This window comes from Lissotriton helveticus, chromosome 2_1 (assembly GCF_964261635.1).
Source record: "Lissotriton helveticus chromosome 2_1, aLisHel1.1, whole genome shotgun sequence".
Lineage (NCBI taxonomy): Eukaryota > Metazoa > Chordata > Amphibia > Caudata > Salamandridae > Lissotriton > Lissotriton helveticus.
In genome coordinates, this window is record NC_136059.1 from 592,450,922 (window position 1) to 592,467,771 (window position 16,850).

The 16,850-nt window shown below is 48.0% G+C and overlaps 1 protein-coding gene across 1 annotated transcript in view; it reads right to left on the minus strand.

The window, feature by feature from the left end:
- The window catches only part of PTCD2 (pentatricopeptide repeat domain 2), a 281,004-nt gene that overhangs the window by 120,899 nt on the left and 143,255 nt on the right, over nucleotides 1–16,850 (minus strand). The gene's annotated exons all lie outside the window — the stretch shown is intronic.

Below are 16,850 nucleotides of genomic sequence, written 5' to 3' on the forward strand. Positions count from 1 at the left end.
CTACAGCACATAATTACATAGCAAAGTATATGACTCCTTGACATTTAATTCACACCACAGAAAAAGCAAATATCTCAGACAAATATTAAATAAGGAACAAGAAATTGACTTTGTACATAATAATTGGAGTACCAAACAAAAATGTGTTATATGAAGAAGTTACATACCTTCGGTATCAATGTATTTGGTAGAGACATATGTTACTTGCGCGCGGACGTCAGTTCTTAACATGACTTCCCACGCCATAATCGCAGAGCCTTGAAAGACACTGACCACTGGCGCTTCGAAACAAGAGCCCTTTAGGGGAGTCTCTATCTCTAGAAATAGGTTTGCAGAGCGGGGAGGATGGGTCGAGCTGTAAGAAACTAAAACTAACATACGTCTCTACCAGATACATTGTTACCGAAGCAGTAGATTCCTTATCTTAGAATAGACACCCCAGCAATACCATCCCTAGAGCAGAGTTTGCAAACCAAGATCAAACCAGAAAGTCCTGGAGGATCGAACGGGCAAAGTACCCATCCCACCGGACTTGGCTATCCAGGCAGTAGTGTCTGGTAAACGTGTTCAAGGATGCCCATGTTGCTGCCAGACAGATGTCAAGGATTGGAACTCCATGCTCTAATGCTGTGGTCGCCGACGTTGCTCTGGTGGAATGAGCACGCAACCCCATTGGAGGGCCCTTCTTTGTGAAAGCACAGCATATTTTGATGCCAAGGACAACCCATCGGGAGATGGTCCGTTTCTGAACAGCCAGGCCTTTCTTGGCACCCACATAGCCGACGAAAAATTGATCATCCATCTGGAAGTCTTTTGTGCGATCAAGATAAAAAGACACTGCATGCGTTAGGTCGAGCCAGTGGAGTCTCTCCTCCTCCTTGGAGGGATGCGAAGGTAGATAAAACAAGAACAGAGTGTTAGATTGTCCCACATGAAAAGGCGTGACGACCTTAGGAAGGAATGAAGGCTTGATCCGAAGCACCACTTTATCTGGATAGACAGACCAAAATGGGTGCTTAGAAGATAAGGCCTGCAGCTCGCTCACCCTGAGAGCAGAAGTGATGGCAACAACAAAGGGATTTTTTGAGAGCAGAAACCTCAGGGCACAATTATGAAGAGGCACAAATGAAGCACACATAAAAAAGGTGAGAACCAGATTTAAGTCCCATTGGGGCATTACAAAATGAGATGGAGGGAACAGATTAGTAAAACCAAGGTTGATTTGGAAACCGAAGAAAATCAGCGATGGCTGCAAGATATCCTTTAAGAGTTCCCAAAGCAGATCCCTGCTGGGCCAAGGAAAGAATATACAAAAGGACCTCAGATAGAGGAGCAGAGAGGGGGTCCACAGCCTTTGCTGTGCACAATTCCACCAATTTGTTCCAACTACAGGCATATACCATTTTAGTGGATGCCTGGCTGCCAAGATAACATAACAGGCTTCGGGCATGAGGTCAAAAGCTGACAAATACTCCTGCTCAATCTCCACGCAAGGAGGTGGAGACTGGACAGGTTCAGGTGAAGAACTGTCCCTTGATGCTGCGACTGAAGATCCTACCAAAGGTGCAGTCTGATTGAAGGATCGATGCTCAGAAGGTCGGGGTACCAGACTCTTCATGTGCAGTCCGGAGCTACAAGAGTGACTGGAACCCGGTCGCGCTTGATCTTATTGAGCACTCTGGGCAGTAGTAGTACAGGCGGAAAGGCATACAGAAGGCCGTAGCTCCACTCGCGATGAAAAGCGTCGCCGAGTGAGCGCCGCCGTAGAAACTTCAATGTGCAAAACTCCTGAAATTGAACGTTCTCATTGGAGGCAAACCGATCTAACCAAGGCTTTCCCCCCTCCTCTGAAAGAGGCCTTGCGTCACCTCAGAATGGAGGTGCCATTTGTGATCAACTAAGCACCGATGGCCGAGTTAGTCCGCAATGGTGTCCAGGGAGCCTGCCAGGAGTTGAACCACCAGAGTTATTTCCTGATGTTCCAGTAATTTCCTAAGGTGGAGAGCCTCTTGACAAAAGGTCCACGATCCGACCCCACTCCACCCTGTTTGTTGCAGTACCACATTGCGGTGGTGTTGTCAGCCAGTCAACACATGCACCACTTTCCCCCCCGAGAGAGGGAAGGAGTGCCTTCAGTGCCAGTCTGATTGCCTGAAGCTCCAAAAGGTCAATATGGAGGCCGGACTCCACTGGAGACCAGACGCTTCTGATCTCTGTCACTCTCATGTGAACGCCCAGTGCCATAAGTGACGCATCAGTCACCACTTTCAGATCTGATTGGGGAATGGAGAGGGATCTGGCTCTGACCCAATCTTGGTTCGTGAGCCACCACTGCAATTGGTACGTAGTTTCCTCCGAGATCTTGACGTAGTCTGAAAGATTCCCCTGATGCCGTGCCTACTGGAACTTCAGGTCCCACTGCAGAGCCCGCCTAAGCCATCTGGCATGATCCACCAGCAGGAGGCCATGAAGCCCAGCAGCATCAGAGTCATTCACATCGACGATGGACGCGGGGCCGACCGACGCCACCAATGCATGCTTAGGGGTACTGCTGAAGAAAAAATCTCCCGATCCAGACTGACACCTGGGGGAAACTCTAGAGAAAGGAATCTATAACTAACAGTCTCTATCAGAATCAAATAACAGTATGTAGATAAAATAAGTGCTAAGTATCCTAACATATGAATAAGTGTTGTAGCCACATACCGCTTAGCTGGGTAGCAGGGGAACTGCAATTAAAGTGAACATCCAGCCTATGATTTTCAGAGGGAGTAAAACTGTGCTCTTGTAGGGGTTTCTCATGTAACAAGTGTGTTCGCTGGTGTTGATTTCTTTTGTTTAGTGCACACTGCAAACAGAATTGCCTATGGTCGTTTGTTAACTTTACAGATAAGGGACTGGGCATGACAACATAATTTGCCCGGGCATCTTACTTTCGTTTCTTAATTTATAGAGAGAAAATATGTAAACATTCAATTTTTCAGGCTAGCAATTCTGAGAATCTGAGCAGAAAGCTGTACTTGTAGCAATTTGCAGATCTTGGCGCATTAGAGTTAGATCAGTAGATATTAACTCTTTCACATCTGTGAACCCCAATGTAGTAATTTCTGGAATCTGAAGACCATGAATAAACCATTAATGGAAGCGAAGGACTCAGGCCTGAGCACATTTGATGACTTCAATCGCAAAACAATATACCAAAAAATAGAAACAACCATTCCTCAAATACACAGATGATAAATATTGTTTATATATAAAAGAAGGCAGCCGGGTGTACCAGCTGCTAGCAAAGCCGACTACTTACCTTGGACAGATTCAGTTCTAGCGCTCTCTTTTCGGACACAGGCTGAGTATATTCATAGCTTTGATTGCCTAAGCCTAGTTTTCTCTAGCATGGACAGACTCCAACTCACTGGAGGGATTTATATGTAGCTCACTAGTTACACTGTCTTACCAACCTTGTAAGGCCCGCTTCCCATTAATTAATGTTTCTAAATCACTCATTTTATAGATACTCTTTGCCTACACTGCGGACCACTTCACTGAGGCAGATATTTCAGTCCTGAAAAACAGTTGGAACACATTCGCTTCCACTTTGAGGTCAGTTTGACCAACTACACATATTCAAACCAGCATTATGTACTGATGGTAATTACTTATTGATACCTTTCCTTTGAATTGCCTAGGTTTAATTCCTTTTTCACCAATTGTCCCGACGTGGACTTGATGATCATTCAGACCTCGTTCTACTAACCTTGGAGAACTTACTACATTAGATATCGGTAAGCACACTACGACTACAAGGCACACAGTTTCAGCCCTTTTTCTGTCCGTCTTATCCATAAACTTATTTGAACCTTAGCTGCACCAATCCGCGCTTGTTTTGATCACCTTTACGCGTTTAATCAATCTTCACTTTTCCATCGCCATCAACCACATTGGTCTCTTTACTTATTCTTGAATGTACTCTCCTCCCCCACCAGATTTTCTGTCTTGTCCCACACTTTATCCTGAGTCTATTCTCACCGCCAACACTGTCAATACAAGTCACTAATTATCCTGCATTCAATTTGTACCTGCCGTCACGTCTGGATTTTAATTTTGTAAATGTTGTATGGTATTACAGCCCTGAAGTAGCCCTTGTCTGGGCGAAACGCGTTGGCTGTCTAATTGAGAAATTCAAGGGCATCTGTAATAAAAGAAACCTTCAGATTACATACAACAACGTGGAATTCCTTCCTTTTTTTGCCTGTACATACTTATGTTTTACTTTGTGTATTTATATATTGCCGCTCATACCCTGTTGAACTTATGATAAAAAATATGTTTTAATTCACAAACAAATATAAAACCAAAAATCTATATTTTTAATTTTAGTGGAAAGCTGGAGATTTTCTAAATTCAGAGGTGACTTCCATCGTCCATACTATTTTCTGTTTGATGTACTTGCACTACTCCCATGATTCAACCCAAGGATGCAAACTTACTTTTCCCATTTATTCAATTCCAAACTCATTCACATTTACAGAACGTTTTTAGAGTTTTCGGAATACATGTTGCTTCTTTATTTAGATGCACTTTATCAATCTGTTAATATTATTTAATTTTCTAAGCAGTCACTGAACACGTGAATAGGTGTTGCAGACCTCCTAGTGTCCCCATCACAGGTTAATAGATAATTATAGAAGAGAATGCCTAGGGGGCAGTTGGCTAGAGAACTCGATGAGGCAGAAGAGATCCTGCATCGTTTTGCCTTACGGCAGACCATGTACCTTATTTTCAGTCAACCATCACAACGGAGGTTACAGCAAACTCAACATTCTTTCTAAGTTCTGAAAAAGAACACCAACAAAACAGGGTTTTTATTCTGAAAAACAAACTTTGGCCCTGACTCGCATAAAAATTTCAGTCTGCACCTGGGATCTTTGATTGTTTTTTCTCCCGGATCTGTCCACAATGCGAACAAAAGAAAATCGACATAGTAAGGACTGTTTTAATACTGAGCGTACCTTCATCGGCACTAAACACAGCAATCACTTGGTAGTTGGTTGTCAGTAATGAGTGCCTACTGACAGATGGCAGTGACTCACCTTTTCACAATTACCAATTCCCAATCTGTAAATGGAGCCGAGAAACTGCGGATTTGGCAGTACTGAAATCCTGCTGATATGCTGTGTGCTTTTGTAGCCAAAACCCATGGAGTATTCAAAACTAGTCAAAACTCATGCTCTTCAGATGCCCCATTCACAAATTGGAACCCACAACACAGGAAAATTGTTATAAAGAAATCATAGTTCTCTTTATTTTCACTTAAATTGTAAGCGTATTTATATAGTGCTTACGACCCCTGACGAGGCATTGAAGCACTTCTTTAGGTGAGTAGCAGGCTACTCCAGAATCCAAGATTAATACTTGGTACAATGTTTTTTATTTGTTTTTCCTTCTGCATTAGCTTGTGTTTGGATTTTGCTCTTGATTTCTTGTGTGTCTAATAGAGTTTGGGATAGGGTTAGAATGATAGAAGTAGATTTGAAAAGGGGAAGTATTGAGTTGTTTTTGCAAGTAATGGTCATGTGTGCTTGTTAGTTGGGTGGCATGGTTAAACAGGAGAAGTGAACGACAAAATGATGTTTGGGAGTTCATAGTAGTCAGAAGGTTTGGGATGAGTCCGAGGGAGTAGGGGTGGCATTTTTTTTTTTTAAATAACAAAATATAGATAATTTGTACATAAACACATATACACACACATGATGCTTGGTAAGGTTTTATTTGCTTGATTAAACCTCTCTAAATAAATACCTATATGTACATTGAAAGGCAATATATCATGGTCTGCTATCCACATTTATCATGGGTTACATTTTTTAGGCTTTCAAATAACTGCAATAAACACATATATACATAAATATAGAAGCAATAATTCTTTATCACGGTCTGATATACACATGTATCCTGTGGTGTCTTTAACAAGTTTTCCCTTATATAAACATATCTGCTTAGAACCAGAGGCGTAGTTCAAAGTACAATGACGCGTACTTGTATAACAACAGTTCTTTTTCATACCATTAGTAGTCTATAGTTTGTCATGTCGGAGTATATTATTATGGTACATTCTTGAGTTGTGAGTTTAGCTGTCGTGAGAAAGAGCCAGATCTTGATTAATCATCTGAAGTGGAGATGGCGGTCTGCGGATATTATATTTGCATGTAAGGAATTTCATACTTTGGCTGCTTGAACAGAGAAAGTGTTTCCATCCGTGTTTGTTGTCTTGTATGTAGTTATTATGAGGCAGAAAGCCATTTTTGAGCAGAGGTTTGTTTTATGTATTTGTTGATTTTCTTCCTGATGAAGAGAGGTTCTTTGTTGTGTATTGCTCTGTGTGTGATACAAAGCAGTTGAATGAGGATCTTATGGCAACTGGTAATCAATGTAGCGTCATTAAAGAGAGATGTGTGCTTGTGGCAATACCTGTAGGAGGAGTCTAGCGGCAGCGTTCTGAATTCTTTGTAGTAATCTCAAAGTTGAACCGTGATACAGATTATTAGTGTAGTCCAATTTTCACACACTATTGCCCAAAAACAGTAAAATCAATATATATTACTAAGAAAAACTAATACAAGCAATTCATAAAAGCTATAAAACAAAGTATAATGTTATTGTCAACTTAAAACATAAGGCTGTGCAGGACCAGCAATAGTATGTTGCAAGAGGTGGGTTGCTGTGGTAAACAAGATTTGTGCATCTTCATCACTCAAAGCTTAGCTCAGAGCTTCTTTGACTGGACGGCAGCCTTTTTGATGAAAAGAGGTTTTAGCCACAGCGCTTTCTGTGATCGGCAGAGACCTCCCAGCAGTAAAAATACACAAGTCACTATTCCCTGCTGAACCAAACAGAATTCCGTTATATGGGCTTCTAGTTGCACACACATAAATCTGCAGTGATAACATTACAAAGGTTTCATGACATGATGCATTGTATTTATCACTGATTTTTTTCAAACTTGCATTTTCATTTCATTTAAGGTGTGCATTATTTTATATGCAGTTACCGGATAAAGAAAGATAAAAAATTTTTTGTAATATTTTGATCTTTTTAGTGACATATTTGACTCTACCTCCCAACTCACTCACCACATCCTCACTGCACTCAGGATCACAGTAGCCATACTTTTCACCACTGAAAAAGCCAGTGATGTTAGCATATGTTGTCCTGCAGTCCCTCAGCTTCCCTATGTACCTTGCTTTTTTTTTTTAGTTCGAGCCTGGGGAGCGCATGCACTGTACTGTGAGGCATGCTGTATTGGAGTATAGATGTGAAGCCCGCCCACTTTTCACTCATACTGGTCATAGTCCTTCGTAAATGCTGGCTTCCGATTGGTTTATAGGCTTGTTAGTCCTTCCTTAGTACCGCCTTGTCTTCATTTGTAACCTCCCATGAGGACTGGCCATTTTAGTTCGGTTGTTACACTGTATGTCTTATTTAGTATGTAAGCACTACTTTCTTTAATACATTTCTCCTACTGCAGGCACAACATGCTTTCCTGCAGCATTCATTGCACCATGGCGCTTTCACTTTCCAAGCAGCCCAGTACAAGCGTTGATGTTTTTTTTTAAATGTAATCATCCGTCCCCTCCTCCCAGCTCAGCCTTCAGAGAGAGCAAGCCTGACTGAGCTCCCTGCCCATGCCTGCCTCTGGCCTTACAGCACTAGGCCAGGCAGAGCGGTCACTCTCTCTGCCTATGTTTGGGCACACACGGTTGGTACGGAGAGGGGGAGCTGGAAGAAACAGCTGTAGCCTTTCTCTGGCTCCAAAGACCGCTTAATCGCTTTCAAAACAATTCCCCTTTCCTGGTTTCTGCCTGGACAGGCTGGAAATGCGTGGCTTCATCCAGTCCCCACTAAGCACATAACAAGCATTTGTAATGCAATAGGTCTCGTATTTGTGAGAGTTTAAGCTATTTGCATTGTAAATGAAAATGCCTTTTATTAAGGTTTTAAAAGAGAACACTCAAATAATAGATATTGTCATTTAACAATGCCAATAGCTCAAGTCTCGCATTGCATTACAGATGCTTGTATCTATGGCCCACATGCAATTTGGGCATCGAAACAATTACGTTCACAGTGCTATACAAATACTCAGTTCATTCACGCATGCATTCATTCAATTCCTTTTCCGACCAACTGTACCCTCACCCCCGTATTGGATATTGCGTTTCGTGAGCTGAAGGAACCCGATTCAAAGAAAGAACCGTAAATCTTTAGTTGCAGTAGTATTTCGGATATAAGTTTGCTAATTTCTGCTAAAAGCAGTGGCCGCAGCACGCCTAGAATACAGCACTTAGAGGCAGGTTTCCAGGTGCGCTACTGGGAGTGTCGTGGGTCACTTTACTGAGTTGCTATGTCCACAGAGTTGAGATGTAAACACTGGACATCACTGTACTGGGGAAAAACAACTCCACACTAGGAAAAGACAGGTCTCGGTCAATTGGCATTTTTTTATTATAAAATTTTTCTTGGTGGTGAAGCACAAGTTGCTACTTGTGTAACGATATATCTGTAAGGGACATTAGTTAGTGATAGATTCCTTACCTTAGAATATCCCCAGGCGTCAGACTGGATCCGGAAAATTTTGCGTAGCAATACCACTGCGCGCCGGCAGGCGTCGTTCGTGGCTCCGCGTCCGTCGTCGGCGTCGTTAGCGCCGGAATGACGTCGTCGGAGTACTTAGACGCCGCCCATGCGCGCTGACGTCAGTTCTGATACACAGCTTTTCTGCGCCAGATATGCAGAGCCATGATAGAACCAACACTGGTGCCATGAAACTAGGGCCCTGAAAGGGGATGACCTTAACCCTAGATATCGGTTCACAGAACGGGGAGGATGGGTGGGTCGGTAAGGAATCTATCACTAACTAATGTCTCTTACAGATCGTTACACAAGTAGTAACTTGTGCATCTGAAAGAGACACGTTAGTGATAGATTCCTTACCTTAGAATAGATACCCCAGCAATACCAACCCCGGTGGTGGGTCTGCGAACCAATAATCACACCAGAAAGTCCTGGAGGACGGAACGGCCAAAGAAGCCATCCCTCCGGACTTGGCTGTCCAGGCAGTAGTGTCTTTCAAAAATATGCAGCGAGGCCCACGTAGCTGCCTGGCAAATGTCCTGCAAGGGCACTCCCCGGCCCTGGGCAGTGGTAGTCGTCGTTGCCCGAGTGGAATGAGCCCTCAATCCAACAGGGGGCTCCTTCTTAGCCAAGGAGTAACATGCTTGGATACACAAGATGATCCACCGGGAGATGGTCCGCTTGTGCACCGCCTTTCCCTTCTTAGCGCCCACGTAACCAACAAAGAGTTGGTCATCCACCCGGAACTGGCGTGTGAGATCTAGATAGTAAGAGAGCGCACGTTTTGGGTCCAGACGGTGGAGCCTCTCTTCCTCTTTCGAGGGATGCGGAGGCGGAAAGAAGGTGGGCAAAGTAATGGACTGCCCGATGTGGAAGGCCGTGACAACCTTGGGCAGGAAAGAAGGTCTCGTCCGCAACACAACCTTGTCCGGATGAACAGAGAGGAAAGGAGGTGTGGAAGAAAGAGCCTGGAGCTCACTCACTCTCCTGGCAGAGGTGATGGCAACCAGGAAAGCAGTCTTCAAAGTAAGAAGACGGAGAGGAAAGTTATGGAGCGGCTCAAAGGGAGCACACATAAGGTAAGTAAGAACAATGTTCAAATCCCACTGGGGCATCACGAAAGGAACAGGAGGGAACATGTATGTGATGGCCTTCAAAAACCTATTTACAATAGGGGACTTGAACAAAGAAGGCTGATCAGGTAGCCTTAAGAAGGCGGAAAGGGCAGAAAGGTAGCCCTTGATAGTGCCCAGAGCAGAGCCCTGCTGGGCAAGAGAGAGAAGGAAGAGGAGAACCTCAGAAAAAGGGGCAGAGAGTGGATCCACAGCCTTTGCTGTGCACCATGCAACAAATCTGTTCCACCTGCAGGCGTATACCGACTTTCTGGATGGACGCCTGGCTGCCAGAATGACATTACAGACTTCGGGAGGCAGGTCAAATGGCCTCAACTGCCGCCCTTAATCTCCAAGCTTGTAGGTGGAGACTGGACAGGTTCGGGTGGAGAACCGTCCCCTGCTGCTGCGACAGAAGGTCCTCCCGAAGAGGCAGACGAATCGGGGGATCGACTGACATGCTGAGTAGCTCGGGATACCAGTATCTTCGCGCCCAGTCTCGAGCCACAAGGACAACCTGGGCCCGGTCGCGCCTGATCTTCTTCAGCACTCTGGGCAGAAGTGGTATAGGCGGAAAGGCGTACAATAGACCGCAACTCCACTCACGACGAAAAGCGTCTCCGAGCGAGTGCCGCCTTGGAAATTCCAACGCGCAGAACTGATGACATTGCGTGTTCTCTTCTGTGGCGAATAGATCTAACCAATGCTCTCCCCATTGCTGAAAGAGGCCTTGCGCCACGTCAGAGTTCAGACGCCATTCGTGATCCATCATGCGCCGACGGCGGAGTTCGTCCACCCTGGCGTTCAGCGATCCTGCCAGGTGTTGAACCACCAGGTTCACGCCCTGATGTTCCAGCCACTGCCAGAGGCGCAGAGCCTCCTGGCATAGGGTCCACGACCCCACCCCGCCCTGTTTGTAGCAGTACCACATGGTGGTGGTGTTGTCCGTGAACACCTGCATTACACTCCCGGACAGAGGGGAGGAAGGCTTTCAGTGCAAGACGGATCGCCCGCAGCTCCAAAAAGTTGATATGGAGCTGGGACTCCGCCGGAGACCAGAGGCCTCTGATCTCCACCTCTCCCATGTGGCCTCTCCAGCCCTGGAGGGACGCGTCCATCACAACCACGTGCTCCGGGTGGGGTAGGGAGAGGGATCTGCCACTGACCCAATCGCGGTCCGTGAGCCACCACTGCAACTGTCTCGCAGTGCCCTCCGAGATCAAGACATGATCGGACAGGTTGCCCTGATGCTGGGCCCACTGAAACTTCAGGTCCCACTGCAGAGCCCGCATCCGTAACCGGGCGTGATGCACCAGAAGGATGCAGGAGGCCATCAGCCCCAGAAGCCGCAGCGTCAACCTGACCGAGACTCGGGATAAAGGCTGAAAGATCGGAATCAGAGCCTGAATATCCCGAACCCGCTGTTCGGGAGGATAAACCCGAAACTGCGCCGAGTCTAGAACCGCTCCGATGAAGAGGAGCTTCTGAGAGGGACACAGGTGCGATTTCGGCACATTGATGGAGAACCCCAGCAAGTGCAGGAGGTCGGCCGTAGTCTGGAGGTGGCAGACGACTGTCTGGGGCGAGCCCGCCTTCAACAACCAGTTGTCGAGGTAGGGGAAGACTGCCACCCCATAACCTGCGCAGATGAGCTGCGACCATCGCCATCACCTTCGTGAACACCCGTGGGGCTCTGGTAAGGCCAAAGGGGAGCACGGTAAACTGAAAGTGCTCGTGGCCTACCGTGAACCGCAGGTAATGCCGGTGGGCCGGCAGGACGGGGATATGAAAGTAAGGGTCCTGCAAGTCCAACGCTACCATCCAGTCTCCGGGGTCCAGGGCAGCTAAGACCTGAGCCAAAGTCAGCATCTTGAACTTCTCCTTCCGGAGGAAGCCGTTGACGTTCCGTAGGTCCAAGATAGGGCGTAGGCCCCCTTTGCCCTTCTTGGGTACCAGAAAGTAGTGGGAGTAACAACCACACCCTACTTCTGGCCCAGGAACGCGCTCGATGGCCCCCTTGGCCAAGAGGGCCGTGAATTCCTCTTGCAGAAGTTGCAAGTGATCCCCCGACACGCGGTGGAATTGCGGTGGCTTGCCTGGAGGGGACGCCTCGAAGGGGAGGGAGTAGCCCCTTCGGACGATTTGCAGCACCCACCTGTCCGACGTGACACTGCGCCAGTGGAGGAGGTGATGGCGAACCCTGCCACCCACTGGCGTCACATGGGCCTGAAAACACGGACTAGGAAGGTTTTGAGGCAGGTGCTGCGGAGGGAGGTGTGGACTGGCCTCGCCGTTGTCCCCGACCGCCGCTACGGCGGTTTCCACGGCCACCACCGCGCGGTTGAACATTCTGCGGTGTGTGGCTGGCAGCTCGTGTGGGGATGCCCCTTCCGTGGCCACGAAAGGAGTGAAAGGCACCCGATTGCTGGCGTGAGGCCGAGAGGCCCAAGGACTTGGCCGTAGCCCTGGAGTCCTTAAAACGCTCAAGCACATGGTCTGCCTTTGTCGCCAAAGAGGCGACGGCCATCGAACGGCATGTCCAGAGGAGTGGACTGGACATCGGCCGAAAAGTTGGCGGTCCTCAACCAGGCGTGGCGCGACCCGCCACCGTCGTTGCCATCGCCCTGCCCAGTGAGTCCGTGGTATCCAGCCCACACCGGATGGAACATCGCTCTGCATCTCGACCCTCCGGACATTGTGGCAGCACGTTCGCGACCGTGTCCCACAGGGTGTGGGTGTAGCGGCCCACGAGGCATGCGGTATTGACAGACCGCAGTCCCAAACTCAGGGACGAGAACACCTTCTTCCCGAACTGTTCGTACCTCTTGGATTCCCGATCAGGCGGGGCAGTCGGGAATGCGGTCTGGGAAGTAGAGGCCTGGATGACCAGACTCTCGGGGGTGGGATGGGTGGACAAAAAACAAGGCTTGCCCGGAGCCGGGCGGTAGCGTCTGGCCACGTTCCTATGCACAGGCGGACCTGTGGGGGGCTTGGACCAAGTGCCCACCAGAACGTCACACAGGGCCCCATTAAACGGCAGCAGAGGCTCACTGGAGCTTGCCTGCGGTTTAAGGACCTCAGTGAGGAGGTTAGTCCTCACGGCTTGACGGGGAGCTCAAGGTTTAAGGCCTTGGCCGCCCTCGTCAACACTACACTGTAAGCAGCCCCCTCCTCCATAGCCACGGTGGGAGGGGAGACAAGTCCAGTGTCTGGCGAAGTGTCAATACCTCTGGCCTCCCCAAGCTCATAATCCCAGTCCTCTTGAGACTGGCACTCCTGTGCCAGAGGGTCCTCGGACCCCTCCCAATCACCCTCGTCACCCATCTCCTGTAGAACAGGGTCAACAGACGGGGCCTCCTCATGGAAATAAAAATCTCCAAAGGCCGTCGGAAGCGGCGCCCAGCGGCGCTGCTCCGGCGCCAGAGTCGGACCGAAGGGAACATTGGGGAGGCGTCCACAGGGGGCGCCGGGGGTGACACCCGCGGGGCCGGCGCCGGTGAGGTCGACCGGCGACGACCCGGATCCGGAAGCGGATCCAGGACCGAAGTCGCCGGGGCCGAAGCACCCGACGGCGTCGGGGCCGGAGCACCCGACCCGCTAGGGCCTCCAGCCGGGGCCGTTGGGCCCGGAGGCGCCACGGGACCCGGCTGAGAAGGGAGGGACCTCATGGCCATGAGGTACCGCTCGACCTCCTCCGGCGTCGCGTCATGCCCAGGGACCCGAAGGTGTGGGGCAGGCGGCGATGCCTGCGACTCAGTCGGAGCCGCGCGGGTGGTGTCACCCGAACCCCCGGCCGCATCGTGCGAGCGTCGGAGGAACGATGATGCCTCTCCGACCTCTCATGCCTCTTACCTGAGGACTTGGATCCCGACGACCGATGTCCACTCCCGGAGCTGCGAGGACTCCGACCCCGCGACCGGTCCCTCGACCTCCCGTGGGACCGGGACCTTGAGTGGCGCGGGGCCGACTGCCGGAGCTCAAGCCGCTTGCGAGACCGCTCCCGCCTAGCCTTCGACGTCAGGGCCTGGCAGTCAGAGCTGGTGCGGTCGTCGTGGTCGAGGCCTAAACACTTCAGGCACCGGCGATGGGGGTCGGTAACCGTTATCAGTCGGTCGCACTTGGAACAGGGTTTAAACCCGGTCATCCCTACCGGCACCGTCGGAGTCGAAGACTCGAAAAGAGCAATGATCAAAAGATCAAAAAAAAAGTTTCGTCAAAAAATGACTAAGGGGTAGAGCTTCTCCGGATCTGCGCTACCTGGCGCGAAAAAAGAAGAACTGACGTCAGCGCGCATGGGCGGCATCTAAGTACTCCGACTACGTCATTCCGGCGCCGACGACGGATGCGGAGCCGCGGACGACGCCTGCCGGCGCGCAGGGGTATTGCTACGTAAAATTTTCCGGATCCAGTCTGACGCCTGGGGATATTCTAAGGTAAGGAATCTATCACTAACGTGTCTCTTTCAGATACACCTTCACCTACAATCCCATTAAGTTTGGCGGGTTTTTGCCCCCACCCCACTCTGGAAAAGTCTACTGTAGTACTTTGCTAGAGAAATCTCTCACCACTTCCCAGAAGGTTGCAGAGAAGTATTCGATGCTCACAAACCCGCAGATGTTCACAAAATCTCCAGGAAAACCACGCGTGGTTATGCCCATTTGAAGGTGTTTGCGAATGTGTTATTGCACGCCCTATGGCATACAATTAGGCAGTAGTAAAAACATTCACACCTGCTAAGTAGCCTTTTGTTAAAAACTGCATGCCAAATGCAGTCATTTTTGGCAGTAAAAGTATGTATTCCAACGAAAATGTCTTTGTGAATTGGTCCCCAACTTGTCTTAGACCCCCCACCTCTCCTCAAGAAAGGGACCATTCAGCATTTGCACCACTTTGGATCTTTGCAACAGAGTGCAAAGACTGGGCTGGAATCGGAGCACATCGGCGCTTTGGCACAGCTCATGGGCAGGTGTGCAGTCTATGAGCCAGGCCGCTTTAGGCTACCTGCTGTCTATGTACCTGAACACAAATCTCTTCAATTGTTTTCATGCTCTGTGAGAAAGAAGAATCTCGGACTACCTGCGCGTTATTAAAGCTTTGATCCTCAATTGCTACCATTCTCACATTTTAATTAAACGTCTTATGATTCAAAGTGTAGTTACAACATGGTTTACTCTACCCTGTGCATCATTATTTTCCTGACCTACATCTGGTTCGAACTTTAGTTTGGGAGAGGCTGTGGAGTAATGGGTAGAGGGGTTGAGAGGTCATGCATTTCCTGCGTTAATTTGTATAAAACCTGAAAGTCACACATTCCAATCCAAGTATCGGATTAGTCACTTATTGCCTTTCAATTTATAGCACTTTATACCGTGGCGTGAGTTTCAAAGAACTTAGAATAGTAACATTGGTTATTACCTATTGACACAGTACTTTTTTATTGGCCTTAGAAGGATGAGAGGTGGTGATGTGATTTGTGCTCTGCTTTGAAAGGGCTGGTCCCCCCCAGTCCCCAATCCTCGTTCGTTACATCTAAGCAAGCTTAGTTGGTCACTGTGCCGGTTGTATCTGGGTGTCACAAGTTGAAGTTCAAACAGGATAGCTATTCATCCTTCAGATTTTGAGACATGGAGTACCATCCATTTGGTAATAGTGTTTTTAATCAAACGTTTATGAGGCAACTCATCCTGTGATAACTGATAGGAAAGGCCCTTGTGGACACAACATAGAGGTAGGCCCTCTTTTTTGTATCAGGTTGAGACTGGCCTGCGCTGCTCTGTGAGGCATGCTGTATTCAGGTATGGAATAGAAGCTCCTCCCATTTCCCGCCCATCTTTTTTATTGGCTTCTGTTACTGTCCTTTCGAAATCATTGCTTTTGATTCATAAATAGGATTTGTAGTCCTTCCTTGGTAACGCCTTGTCTGCATTTGTAACCTCCCATAGAACTGGACTTTTTACTTGTCTTGTTACACAGTATGCTTTACCTAGTCTGTGAGCACTATTTACTTTAACTCGTTGCGTGCGGGCGTCAGCCAACGGCCGTCGCGAGCACCACCTCGGTAGTGCTGCGGGCGTCCGTTGGCCGACGCCGCCACGCCCACTCTTTAGAACTCTTGCACCGCGGCGGAATTTGCACCGCAGTTAAGGAGTTAATGATCTTCCACTATTCCACCCACAACGTGCTTTCCTACAAGGCAGCACACAGCCCACTTTTATATTTTTAATAGTAATGGCTGCGGGTCTGCTGTAACTGTAGTGACCGCGCTTATTTATTTGTTTAATTTTCATTGTGATCTGCTTTAACTATAGCGGACATGTTTCTTTATTTATGTAATTTGCCAGTGCGGTCCGCTTTAACTTTAGCAGCGGCGCTACCGAACCTTTGTTTATTTATTTTCGAGAATATTGGCCATGACATAAGGGACACCTGACAGTTCGTACACTTTGTGTCACTCATGGCTTTGTCAGGAGGGAGGGTTAATAAATGGATGTATGATGGAACCACAACCTGCCATTATGAAAACGCCTGATCAACTAATGTGTCTTTACAACTACTTACCACAAATATACCTTTATCACAAAAATTTAAGTATTTTACAGGTAAGTATAAACCATACACACATATTATATCTATCTATCTATCTATCTATCTATCTATCTATCTATCTATCTATCTATCTATATATTGAATATGCTACTTACCAGTATGCATCTGTTCTTGGCATGTAGGGCTGCTGACATTCATATCTATAGCATAGATCGCCGCCTAGTGTTGGGTCCGGATGATTGCACATTGTTGTCCTGGAAGAGTCTTCGAAGTATCACGAGATAGGTGGCTCCTCCCCTGGACTACAGTGCGCATGGGCATCGACTCCATCCCCAGATTGTTTTTAGCCATTGTGGCGAAGATGGAGTGTAACAGTGTGAGCGATGACCATGCTAAGAGTAAGTGTAAATTCTGCAGCCGCTACAGGCGCTGGGGAGGAGGGTGGGCGATATGAATGTCAGCAGCCCTACATGCCAAGAACAGATGTATACTGGTAAGTAGCATATTCAGTTCGAGGCATGTGGGCTGCTGAATTCATATCTATAGCATAGAATATACAGC